At 38.9% G+C, this 10,944-nt stretch overlaps 2 pseudogenes; both read right to left on the bottom strand.

Moving 5' to 3' along the window:
* Positions 1-3,511: 3,511 nt before the first annotated feature.
* Positions 3,512-5,926, bottom strand: LOC119530440 (annotated as a pseudogene).
* Positions 5,927-9,035: 3,109 nt separating this feature from the next.
* Positions 9,036-9,348, bottom strand: LOC119530439 (annotated as a pseudogene).
* Positions 9,349-10,944: the final 1,596 nt, after the last annotated feature.

Genomic DNA, 10,944 nt, shown 5'->3' with positions numbered 1-10,944 from the left:
CAATCTGACGATTTTCCTTCAAATTTATCGTCATGATCTCTGCTCCTTTCTAGTGGCTTTTTACAAATCCTAAATCCTAGGGGAGGAAGCAAAGACAAAACAACTAGTTTTCCTATTTGGTTTTCAAAGGGTTTCAAAATTCTCTCATTGAAAACAGAGAGCTTTGCAGAGGCAATTTCTTTCTCTTTGGGTTAATGACAGGCAGGGAAAATGTGTAGCACATACATACCCTCTAACCGTCACACCTCATGTGGCTCACGGTTTGCCAAAGTAGCCTCACCAGTCTGTAGGGCACCCATCATTTTCTTATCCCAGCCTCTGTGAAGACAAGCAAATAGGTCACATCAGGCTTTAATGGAAAAAAATTGAATAGTGGTTTCTCAGCTACTCATAAATCCCAATCCTTCTTAGCAGGCCTTCAACATTTCTTATCAAGTATATAGTAGTTGAATTTTATCACATCTCCACTCCTCCATCTGTAACAAGTTTCCTTGGTTGGGCTGAAACTGTAATTCCAATGTTAATAGCAGAGGAAGAAGGCATATCCATTTTTTTGAACAACTGATTTATACAAGGCTCAGGAGCCTCTTAGGAAAAAAAGTTCAACACTACAGTTTGAGTACAGACATGTCTGTTGGATAAGGGCACTGGAAATGAGATTAATAATTCTGAAGATGATGGGGGCTCAAAAACTCCCAATAAGTGAGAAAGGAGACTTGAAAGATAAGCTAAACCCACCAACTGTGCCTGAGCAACATTTATTTCAATATTTAATTCAATAAATATTAATTGAATGCCTACTATATGCCACACCCTGCACTAAGGACTGTAAACACAAACAATAAAAAGACTGACACATTTGGAAACAGGGCAATTTTACAAATATAGTTTTAATAGTCGTAGCATCTTTAAAGGAATGATGAATTTTGGTTCCTGATGGTATTCAACATGGCTCACTTTTCTGAATATTAACTAATGCTACCTGAGATGTTGCCATAAGAATCCTTAAAGTCTTTAAAACGTTCAAAAGAGAAACCATTAGTGAAATCTAATGATCTTCATGTGAAATGCTATTACTTCCACAAAAATTTTGGTGTTCCATTTGATATGGTTCCCTGATCATGGTTACTTCCCATTTCTTCTGTTCAGATGCTTGCTTAGATGTTTATGAATCCTGAACGTGTTAGCCAAATTACAATGTTCTGTATATTTCTACATTCAAGTGAGGTGTATTACTGGGATGTCACTTCATCGATCACTCAGAGCATGGAATGTAAACATTGGTGGTTTTAAAGTAAAGTGGAAACTCATAAATTTTGAGCTTTTGCTTTATTTATTATTTGACTTACCGACTTTGATTATCTTAATAAACTCTGAGATGATGTGGCAGTTACTGTGCAGTTAGTGATACTGTAAACTGCAATGTCATTGGAATTTGTCTATAATGAGAGAAGATAAGGTTTCAACTTTTGCTCTGGGGGCATTTTACCACAAGAACAAGTGTGCAGCAGAAAAAAGGTACTGGACAATTGAGATGTGCCCCAGCTGGCCTCACCAGGCACACAGGGTCCCAGAGGGCAAAATTGTAAGAGCAGTGGTGAGCACAAACCACCCGAGCTATACTGCTCATGTTAAGTGAAGGAATATGATGGAAGTTATCAGGAATCTGGGGTAACCTTTCCTAAACAGCTGGGCATTCCACCTCCTCTGTGGCCTTGGGAGCAAGTCTATCTGTTGCTGAAAAATTCCTAGTGTGGTGTGGCTGCAAAGGACCATGTTAAGCACTAGATATAAGGAAAACCCTGCACCGAGTGAACCTCATTCAAGTGCTGTGACACCATAATTCCTCACAAAGACAAGCCAATTGGTAGAAGAGATGAATTTGTCTTTATAAGATTCTGGGCATAAAGATGAGAATTTCTTCATAGTTGGAGCTCAACATATCAAAGTAACCTACAGATCGTAGGATGCCTGTGTAAGGATAGAAACTTCAAAACTTCTCACCACTTCCCACTGCCTGCGTCTCAAGTGTTCTAAGCCCATGTCCTGAGGCTGTGATGCAGCCTCCAGCCGCGGAGTTTGTTTCAGTTGCTTAGGTGATAACAACTTCTGCTGCTGTCCGTGACCCTCATGTTATGCCAGGGAAAGTCCAGTTTGCCTTGAGCTATTTCTAGCATACTGGGCTCCCATATGGCTGCCAAGTATGTTCCCACCATCATTTACCTAACACATGAGAACTGCTGCTAACAGTATTTATTTAAAAATTTATAAAATAAATGCTACCAGTAATAATTCAGTAAAGTGGCATTGGAGATTCTGATAGTTGGTGTCATCAAGGGAATTTATTGATAGTACCAAGAAGTCAGAAGGCTCAATTGAGGCATCCATGAAACAAAACAGAAGTAGGCAACTGAGGTTCTGGCTGCTGCTGGGAGAGAAGTAACTGCATTGGAACCCAGGCATCAATTTCATTGATCACTGAGTGCAGCAGCTCACAACCCAGGATGCCTGAGTTATACTAACTCTGTAATTTGTGGGACAGAAAAAAAAAACAGCTATATAGCTCACAACACAGAGCAAAACTCTTCAAAGTTTTGGGAACTGAATACAAAATTAGGACTCTCTTAATGCTGTTTTACATTTTCCAAATCATGTAGCAATTTACAGATACTTTTGCCAGTTGCTCAGACAGCATATCAACCTTCGGCTCTCCTAACAACTAATGATGTGTTTCTTCTGTTTCATTCTAGTTCATATATTACTCCACTCACACCTATCACATAGCCAACTAAAATATTCCTTCTGGGCAACCTCTTGGCTCTTCAGATGCTTTATAAGGTTTTGTTTTCGTTTTTTTTTCTTTAAGAGTTTCACTTTAACATCAAATCTTTCTGCAAACTACCACCTAGTCTACATATTCCTATTGCTCCTTGCTTGAAACCAATTTTTTTTTAGATTAAAAGCTCCAAGGTGTATTGTAGTTGTTATTACCATCCATACCTTCAACCCATTTATTAAGCCAAATCATTTGAAGCAACTTCAAGTTCATAAGTTACAATGAGATATAGAAGCCCAATAGGATGGGGCAAAATATATTCCAAGTTAGAAGGGGACAGCATGGCTCCTCAATGGTGTCTCTTATGGAACAACTGGGCTCCACTGCGTAATTAAGGTTTTCTTTCTGCAAATCTGAATGTGATTCTTTTAGATCCTCTAGTTTAGCTCCTGATTCTAATGGTGTGCTGCTTTGCTGTCTAGAGGTTGATCCAAGCCTCCAGGTCCCTCTTTGGTAGGCCTCCCTTATTTATGTGTGAGCGTCAGGAGAGCTGACCAATATGAAGGTTGGGGACACTTGCTGAAAGGAGGAGCCTGTCCTTAATTCTACTGCAGAAGCTGTTTTCATCAGGGCATGGTGAGTCCTAGAAAATTATAGCCAAGAAAACGATTTCCTAAGGGGCTTCCTCTCAGAGTTTATCCCCAAGAGGAAACCATCTGGCCACTTCCTTTTTAATCACATTTCTAATAGCTGCTCCATTTCCTCAAGGGCTGTTGTAAAATCATTTACTTGACTTTTACATATGGTTTGCTGTTCTAGGAACCAGATCCTTTTTTCATCTTTCGTCTTCAACTTTGCTTTTAAGGCCTGTAACTCCTCCATCTGCGTTTTGGCTGTCTCATTAAAAAGCTTCAGCTCATCTTGCAGTTTCCAGGAGCAACATAGAGTCCATGTGATCCGTAGTGGATTCTTGTGCTGCAAGGGTTTCGCTGCCTAAAACTGGGTTGATGCCCTTACTCTCCAAGAGTGCCAAGCTGTTGTCCTGAAACTTCCCTGGCAGTTCCACCTTCTGGTCAGATCCTTCAGCCCTCCCTGAGTTTCAGTCAACTGCAGGTGCAACTGCTTGTTGATGGCCTCTGAAAGCTGGTTCTTATCCTTGAGTTCCTCCAATTTCTGCTTACCCAATGGTTTGTAGGTTTTCTAATGTTCCTTCTGATGGCAGTGTCTGCAGCTTTTGTCTGCTCATTTTCTCGTCTCGGTTTGATGTTTTTCTCAACATTGCTCTCGGAACTTCTTGAATGAAGAAGTTTGGAAACTTCTACTTCTTGGGACTTAACAGGTAAAAAGACTTAGAAATGGCTTGAGTTTGAGCTTTTTAGTATTTTAAGTGTGGTTGGATAGTTTTAACCACTTCTGTTTATTCGAACTTTAAGCATTTTTAGTTTGTTTGTTTTTTTTACAGTTCCTCAAATAGCACATTAGTCTTGATTTTGTATGTTTTATCATCAATAAGTAAAAATGACCACTCCTGTTCAACTGTTAAAACTACTTTTGGTGTTGTTTTACTCCAATATAAGTCCACTTTGTACTGATTCACTAGCTAGCATCCCCACACTTGTCTTATCCTTTGTCGCCATGAATTTCATTTGCAGTGGGTTAGTCATCAGATATTTTAGCTACCATAAAAGCAAACTGCATTAAAAACAAAACAAAACAAAACAAAACAAAAACCCTTTTCTTTCTGAGACACAGGGAAAATCTGTTCTCCTTCCCTATGCCACTCCTTCCACCCCCACCCCCAGCAAAGAAACTTAGTTCTAGTAATTAGAAACTTCCTGTTTCTTCTCCTTTGGCCCTCTTCATAGCTACCATTTGCCTGCAATTTGCATCAATAAATTATTGTAGCAATTTGCAATTTTTAAATATTTTTCAAGGGCTTTCTTTTTCCTTTTGGGACAGGGGTGACAGCATAGTCAAGAGTTGGTATACGTTAACTCATGTTATACTAAGCCCTCTTCCCTTTTCCTACCCATGCTGTTTACTTTGTTTTCATCTTAAAAATGTGTAGTTTATATCCTTAGTCTAATTCTGTTTCCTTTTAAATAACTCTTCCCACTGCATGTTCTCCACCTTGAATTGGCAGTTCTAAATTCTGATAATGTACTTGAGATAAAACTATTCAATATTTCTGAGAGATGTGCTTCCCTTTAGTTTGTGACTGCCCAGGGTTATTCTGCATAATTGAGACTCCTTAATATGCTTCAGAGAGTTTGAATCAACACTGGCTGTGATTACTAGGAATAAAAAAAATTATTAAGATATGGAAAAGCATCCACATGGATCACTTAAACCTGCTTTATACCTGTTCTTAGAATAATATACAAACAGTGTACTATCATCTAAGGTTATTATAGTCTGGTTGTTTGAAATACCAGTTTTTCTCCCTTCTGTCTTTTTCCTGCTTTCTAATGTAGTACTCAAGAAAACTGAAAAATTGTAATGGATCAATTTAAAATATTTTGTTTACAAAAAGCCTTTTTTGCCTATTGTAATGTGCAGGACCCTTCTCCTTTGATGGGAGGGACAGGTAGTTACTGAATCTAGGTTAAAAAGGTTATGTAAATATATAATTATATATATATATAAAATATATATATAAAGGGATACTCTGCTTTTCAAATCCTTGTTCCTTCTTAATCTAAGTGAGACATATCCAAAATAAATATGTATGTAAGAAAAATAAAGGTTGTCTTCGTGAAAAAAAAAACACTTTTGGTAAATCAGTAAATTTGGGCTAATCGGCCATTCAGTGGATTGAATTTTGTCTTTCAAAGCATTGATTTTTGGTGAATAGATCTAGAACAGCTGTAGACTCTAACCTAGGCCCATAGTTACATTGAACAACTTCTACAGAATAAAAATATATGATGACAATTTTGAAATATTTTGCCCAGATAGAAAGCATACACATTAGAACAACCCCCTGATGATATACATGATTAACAGAGGGACAAGCCCTTGAGGGATTTTGGTCCAGCAGTTGAGAAGAGTCTTTATTATATAACATTTCATTTTATAGAAATTATATTGTGTCCTTCTTTTAGAAACATTACTGTACACTGCTGGGCTTTTGTGTGCTTCTTTACCCATGATACCTTATGGAAACTTTTATTTCAACTGTCTTGGCCATGAGGTTCCCCCATGGTAAGACTGTAAGAATTATTGTTGTTTGTATGGTAATGTACTGATTATAAAATTTTGCATACCATTATCTCTATTATAAGATAATAAACCAGTTACATTGCAGTGGATTTTTTTTTATAGACAGGAAGAATTTTGTACAGTAGTGTAGGAGACTATTTCAGGTCTTCAGCTAAAATTTGAACTTATTACATACACAATCACAAATAGAAATTTCAGTTGAGTCAAGATCTGTGAACAATCACTTTAATACTCAGAAAGGCAAACTCCCTTTCTCCAAAGCAGGTTCAGCATGGACTTATGCCTTGATTACTTCCATGCTTCAATTCTAATGTGGCTTTTCCTAAGAGGGATCATAGAAAATTTAGGAAGAATTTACTTAACTGAGACTAGCACAGGCACAGGGCTTATTAAAAATGGTATCAAAGTCAGGAATCAAACTGACACCACCAATGAAAACTAGGGCATCTTTGGCTTCACTGCTAAGACTAGAAACCCAAGAAGCAATTTTTTACTACAAAGTCAAATAATAGTAAATGAGCATATACCAAATTTTTCTCTAGTATTCATGAAGTAAAGCTACTGGCCCTGAGAAACCCCCTGGCAGCCCTGCTCACACCAGGCTCTATTCTAATCTATCCCTGGAAATAGTACAAGGAATCATTGACCAACCTCGAGCTGTATTCATACTGGTGAGTGGCACAGATTAATATCCTTTCTGAATTACAGTAACTTACTCTGATAAAACCACGCACAAAAACTCCACTCTGGTTAAATTATATAACTGATATAAAATGAAGAAGCAAAATCTCTGGACCTTGAAAACCAAAATAGCCTTATAACTGTTTGTCCTAAAATAGGATACATGAAACCTCTTTTTACAAAGAATAATTGACTACCATAAACAGTACAATAAAAGTAGTCTTGTTTCTGCTATAAAAATTAAAATGTAGTTCACACAAACAAGAAGACTGCATTTTAACCTTTAATTTTTTAATGCTGAAGTCATTTTGCAAAAACATTTTATACAGTTACTAAGCTAGTTAAAACTTTACTAACAAATGATTAACTACTTAGGCATTGCTAAATGACTTAATTTCCCTTATACTTCGCCATACAGAAACAATGCCTATTAGTCACAGGTAAGCCCATATAATTTAGAAATGATTTATGTGCTAAAATTTAGCTAATGATCCAATTGTGGGAATATGCCTAGGTGTGAGGCCGTATTAGTTTCCTAGCTGCTAAAACAAATACCATACAACAGATAAGCTTAATAACTGGAACTTACTGGCTAGAAGGCCTGCTTCTTCCCGGGGTCAGTATCTCCTGACTGGCCAGCAATCTTTGGGGTTTCTGACTCTTCTATCACATGACAATGCACATGGTGGTATCTTCTCCTTTCTCTTCTGGGTTCCATTGACTTCCAGCTTCTAGCTGCTCCCCATGGCTTCCTCTTCTGTATCTAATTTCCTTTCTTATAAGGATGTTAACCATATTGGATTTATGCCCACCCTCATTCAGTTCGGGCACACCTATTTATAAACGGGTTCACACCCATAGGGCCCGAGGTTGGGACCATACATGCTTTTTGTGAGGGACTTGTTATATCCCCAACAGAGGCAGAAATTGCAGTATTAGGACATACTTTTAGGGTTGCTTGATCAGCTGAATGCTCCATCTGAGGATTTTTTTTTTAATTAGGAATAATAACTATATCAAAATATTTGTCTCACTACAGTTTTGCAAGCATAAATGCAATAATATCTGAAAAGCATTTTAAACTTGGCACTCACTCTTTCCTCTCCCTGGAAGGCTCTTTACCCAGATATTCCCATTGCTCCCTTGTTCACTTCATTCATATCTCTAACCAAATATCAACTCTTTAGAGAGGCTTTTCCTGAACACTCAAACTATAGAAACACTCCTCCTTTGCTTTAGGTTTCTTCATAATATTTATGATTGTCTGACTTTTTATTTTATAATTATTTATGTATAATCTATCTTCCTCACTAAAAATCTAGTTCCAGTTTTGAACTCATCTATTGAATTTATTTTAATGACAATATTTTTGGTTTCCATGCTTTCTGACTACTTAGTTTTCATACCTATCCTTGATTCAGAGACATCAGTGTTCTTGTTTCAAAACTTTTGTTCCTTTATCTTATAAAGGCCATGTCCTCTTTCATCTCCTTGAGAATCTTTTAAACATATTTCAAAAACCTTTTTCAAATTAGTATCTTATTTCCGTATCTTCAGGAGTGAGTTCTCCTATTTGTTTTCAGTCTCTGGTAGCATTAGTTTCCCTCACGTGCTTTGAAATTTTTGTTTGGAAGTTGATTTTGATTGGGAAGAGTTCTTTTTCCCCGTATGCCCACCCTTCCTGTTTTGTGTTTGAGGTTGTCACAGGAAGGAGAGTTTGGAATTCAGCTCAGTTTCATACCACAAGCTCGGTATTAGGAATGACCAAGGCATGATGATGGCAACTGGAAAGACGTGGGAAGCTGGCTCCACCAGAGTACTTGTAGCAGCTATGCAGAGTAAGGAAAAATATGAATGGACAGAGTGCAGAGTTGAGCTGGATCTGATTGGCAATCAGGAACCTCTTTCATATCATGAGCACAGGTGATAAAAAATATTCTGTATGTAAAGGATAAACTGGAATGAGGGAGAACAAAGACAAGAAGACTGACAAAAAGGCTCTTAGCAACATACATGTGAAGTAAGTAGGATATTGAATAATGTGGAGACTGGAATTAAAGGGGATGAAAGAGGAAGAATTGAATGAGTTGGCAGTTGATTGAGAAAGGAAGGAAGGTGAGAACAGAACAGAGAGGCAGTCACTGAGACATACTCCGGTGTTGGGAGTCTAGAGTCCCAGGAGAATGTGGCGGCCTTGGCATTCAGACATGAGGATTATCCTTGGGGGGAAGACAATGTAGAACCCAAAGAACTGCAGTGAGAGCACAATGATAGGGTACTGTGAGCAGACCAGGGGAGGTGGGACGCTCTCCTGAGCTCCAGAAGGAATGGTCTGGTGGTTAAGACAAAACACAAATCAAAATTCTCCAGAGATGGCAATGGTGATCTTCTTGCTGGTCTTGCCATTACTGGACCCAAAGTGCTCCATGGCTTCCATAATGTTCACGCCCTCTTTCACCTTGCCAAAGACCACGTGCTGCCATCCAACCACTCAGTCTCAGCAGTGCAGATGAAAGACGGGAACCATTTCTGTTGGGTCCAGCATTAGCCATGGACAAGATGCCAGGACCTGTATGCTTCAGGATGAAGTTCTCATCATCAAACATCTCCCCGTAGATGGACTTGCCACCAGTGCCATTAGGGCGTGTGAAGTCACCACCCTGACACATAAACCAGGAATAATTCTGTGAAAGCAGGAACTCAACCAAATCCTTTTTCCCCAGTGCCCAAGAAGGGAGGGAGAAATTTGGAGGGAAGGTGGAATGGAAGCAGAAGATGTAAATCTTTGATTCAGAAAATAAAATTATACTTCATGGTGAAAGAAACTTGAGCCGCGTTTAAATATAAGGGGAAAGAACTGGGGGATTGGGATTTAAAATATTAGAAAGCAGGCAAGGATTCCCAATATGCATGAAGGTCACAGTCAGGAGAGCATAGTGAAGACACTACTGAGAAAGAGAACAGGAGATCTGAAGAGCCACAGGTGACTGTCCTGAGGTGAAGGTGGGTCTCCAGGGTGTGGCTGGTGGTAAGAGAACCCTGAGGGAAAGCAGGTGGAAGCCAGAAGATGACAGCACAAGATGACGCCATAATGTCGGACTCTTGAAGGTGAGCTGACTCTGTCATTATACCCTATTCCATCCTGTGAGCCTGATTACTGGTGTCTCCACTCTCCCCATTCACTCATTCATTCATTCATTCATTCTTTCACTCAACAACTAACTAGGTATTTAATATGTAGTAGGTACAGTGCTGGGATATAACAATACATAAATCAGAATAGTTGCAAAACCCTCCCATCTGCAAAAGCTCATGGACTCACAGAAGGTGCACTGGATAGGGGGAGACAGACATGTTTCTGACTCGTGTGAGCTACCAAGGAAGGTACAAATCTTTCTGACTAGGGAGTGAGCAAGATTTCCTAGAAGACGCTTGTCAAAAATTCATAAACACTTATTATCAAATGCTTTTTACCAAAAGATATGGACAAGACTATTCACAGCAGCATTATTCATCAGATCCTCCAGCTGGAAACTTTCCAAGTTCCTGTTAACAGTAGAATGGATGAATACGTTGTGTGTATTCACATAATGCAATGAGAATGAACAAATGAACAAAACAGATGATTCTTAGAAACATAATGTGTGAAAGAAAGCCAGACACAAAAGAGTACATACTGTATGAGTCCCTTTACGTGAAGCTCAAAAACAGGCAAAATGAATTTATGGCATTAGAAGCCATGATGGTGGTAATTCTTGAGAGGAGGTAATAACTGAAAGGGGGAAGAGGGAGTACTGCTGCGGAGCTAGTAACAGTGTTTCTTAACCCAGATGCTCTTGATATGGTCTGGTAGACAGAATCATGCCCCCACCTCCCAACCCCCTCACCCCCCACACCATCAGAGAACCACATCCTAATCTCTGGATCCTTTGAGCGTTACTTTATATAAATAAAAAAGGGACTTTGCAGATGTGATTAAATTAAGGATCTTGAGATGGGGAGATCATATTGGATTATCTGAGTAGGTCCAATATAACAGCAAGGGTCCCTGTAAGAGGAAGGCAGAGGGAAATTTGATGACAAAAGAGGAAGAATGTGATGTGACCATAGAAGCGGAAGATGCTACACTGCTGCCTCTGAAGACTGGGGAAGAAGCCATGAACCAAGAGACGCAAGGAGTGTAACTCGAGAAGCAGGAAAAGACAAGGAAATGGATTCTCCTTTAAGGCTTCCATAGGGGAGCACACCTTACTGGCAGTGTTTTG

The sequence above is a fragment of the Choloepus didactylus genome, chromosome 3, assembly GCF_015220235.1.
Source record: "Choloepus didactylus isolate mChoDid1 chromosome 3, mChoDid1.pri, whole genome shotgun sequence".
NCBI lineage: Eukaryota > Metazoa > Chordata > Mammalia > Pilosa > Megalonychidae > Choloepus > Choloepus didactylus.
Note: the sequence above shows the minus strand (reverse complement) of the source record. Positions and strands in the feature narration are given on the sequence as shown.